The following is a 2,879-nucleotide window of genomic DNA, read 5'->3' as shown; positions in this document are numbered from 1 at the left end:
TGCTTTAGTATGTGGAATTACTCGCAAGAAACGTCGATTCCGTTTTGTGATTCTGCCCGACCCGTCAACTTTCACTACATATTTGTCATGCGGCAACGTTTCGACAACCATTCCCACTTTGTCCCATTTTCGAGGATAGTTACCGTTTTGGTTTTGGATAAATACGCGGTTTCCACATTGTAAAGTACGTAAAGGACGAGTATGCTGAGACAGCGCCTTATCGGTTCGACCAGCTCGCAGACGAAGGGCGTCTTCCTTTGCCTTCCATGTATCCCGCCATGTACGACGAATGTGACGATTGGAGAACTTGACTAGGCGGTTTACAAAACCGAATGCGTCGCGCAGAGGGTGACCGAACACGATCTCTGCTGGAGAGATATCACAGTCAGGATCAGGTGTGTTACGCAACTGTAACAATGCACGTAAGAAGGAATCGTTGTTCAGGTCTCCGTTTGGGCTCACATTAGTCTGCAAAAATTAATCTGCAACTCACATTAATCTGCAAAAATTTTCTCAAACGGTGTAGCTGGGGGATCACATGGCGTCGGGGGAGGAGCTGCTTGAGATGGAGCATTACGATTACATGATGTACACGAATCACGAATAGCATGGATATCATTAGTCATACCGGGCCAAAATACTATAGCACGTGCCCGTCGTTCCATGGCAGACACACCTTGATGACCAGCATGCAACGTTGAGAGTACTCTAGGCCTAAGCGATGGTGGTACAACAATACGATCATGATATAGAATAACGTCGTCTTCAACAAAGAACCCGTCACGATAGGGGAGATATGGGCGAATGTCGCCGGTGTTGGGAAAGGTGAATCCCGTTTCAATAGCTACCATTAACTTGCTAAGGTTTGGATCGGCGGCTGTTTCCCGAACGATTTCAGACCATTGCAAGCAAAAGGTATGGGCGGTATCTGCCTGTATGGTAGTAACCAGCGCCATTTCTGCTACATTATTTTCTGCACACGACGCTACAGCAATGAGATCGCATGATACTGGATGACGTGAGGCAGCATCGGCTGCGCAGTTGGTTGTGCCGGGTAAGTGTGCGATATCAAAGCGCCACATTAGTGTACGCTGTTTTAAACGAAACAGGCGAGTGTTAGTGATTTCGTCCAACGTACGGTCTCCGAATATTTTTACCAATGGCTTATGATCCGTTACGATAACCAAATTATTACAGCCTTGCGTAAAATACTTTGTCTGTTCTAGGCCCCATGCAACTGCTAGGGCTTCGCCTTCTATGGGGGCATAACGTCGTTCGGCCGATGAGAGGAATCGGGATCCTGCAAGAGTCACTTTCCAACCTGATGAGCAGCAGTCCGGTATAGTGGAAGCACATACGCAATGTTTTTGGAGAAGGAAATATCCGATGCCTTTATTAGACCAGTCAGGGCGCAAACATGTTCGACGGCAGGGGTCAAAGATTTCTACCCCATGGCGAATAGCGTCAACAATTGCCGATTTGGAGGCGGCAAATGCGGAATCCAGCTCCTGAGACCATTCGAACTTATGCTTTGGGCTAAGGAACGGCTTGAACGGTGCCATTAGGTCACGCAGTTGAGCATAGTTTCCTACTTGGTTGATTAATCCGAACCAGCTGCGTATGTCTGTGATATTATTCGGGACTGGAAATTCTTGGATGGCGAGCAAGTATTTAGGGAGGGGCTCGACCATTGCTTCTGAGATACGGAATCCAGCAAAATCTACAGTGCGATGGGCAAATTGAAACTTGTCAGGGTTAAGGACAATGCCCACTCGTCCCACTAAAGTGAGGAATTCTATGGTTCGCCACCAATGTTCTTCCAGTTCGCTATCATAGAACACTGTGTCGTCGACACAGCGTTCTTTGCGCACAAAATCAGTTAATATGGTATTGAAACGGCGATTGTAGCCATCCCCAGAGGATAGGAATCCTTGCGGTGCCCTAGTGTAGCGCCATCTTCCAAAGGGAGTGATGAAAGTTGTGAGGTGCCGATCAGAAGGACGCAGTGGAACACTGTGATAGCCGTTCCATGCGTCAGTCACCGATTTCCAAGTGTTTCTGGGGACACGACGGGATAGCTGGAATGGAGCTTCAGAGGCGAAGGTTTCTCTCTGGCAGAATTTGTTTAAGGGGGAAAGGTCGACAGTACGGCGTGGTGAGCCATCATTTTTGCGTGTGATAACCATACGATGACACCATGTGGTGGGTTCGCCGTGGGGGACTTTTTCAAGGATTCCCAGAGCCTCGTCGCGGAGGAGATCAGCGTGTGCTTTTTCTTGCCAATGCAAGGGGATAGACGCTGGTGTATGAACAGCCACTGGTTTCGCGTTGGAGTCAACATGTATTTCTATGGGAGGACCAGCCATACAATGTAGCGCGCGGTGCGGGCAAGTGTTGAAAGTGGATGCGGCGTACCTCTGGAGTAGCCAGTTTGCCATCTTGTCATTGTTTTCAGGTGTGCACGGGAACGGAAGCTTGGTTGGGGGAGCTGGAACTGCACCACGTTGAGGACAAGTGCACGACTCCAGTTGCTTGCTGGGTAACGTGCAGCCACCGTTAACAAGTCTGACGACGTTGATTTCTGGTTCGATAAGATTGTGCGCCATTTCTTGCTTGATCTGATGTTCCCCTAGAGTTGGGAACTTCGGGGATAGGGCACCTAAATGCAACAGTGTGTCATGAGATAAGTATAACTTGTCAACGTCTTGACTGATGTAAATCATGCTCCGACATTCAACATTGCAGCCGTGCGCTGTACCCCGAATGATGGCACGAAATGCTCCTGTAATGGAAATAGTAGAGCGATTTGCAGCTATTAGGTTTGGTGCGGGTACAAGGGTCTCTTGTCCAAAGCCGGATTGCACAAAGTTCTTCAGTGA

Source organism: Aplidium turbinatum, chromosome 2 (genome assembly GCF_918807975.1).
Source record: "Aplidium turbinatum chromosome 2, kaAplTurb1.1, whole genome shotgun sequence".
Lineage (NCBI taxonomy): Eukaryota > Metazoa > Chordata > Ascidiacea > Aplousobranchia > Polyclinidae > Aplidium > Aplidium turbinatum.
The sequence above is the reverse complement of the archived record's forward strand: the minus strand, read 5'-3'. Positions refer to the sequence as shown.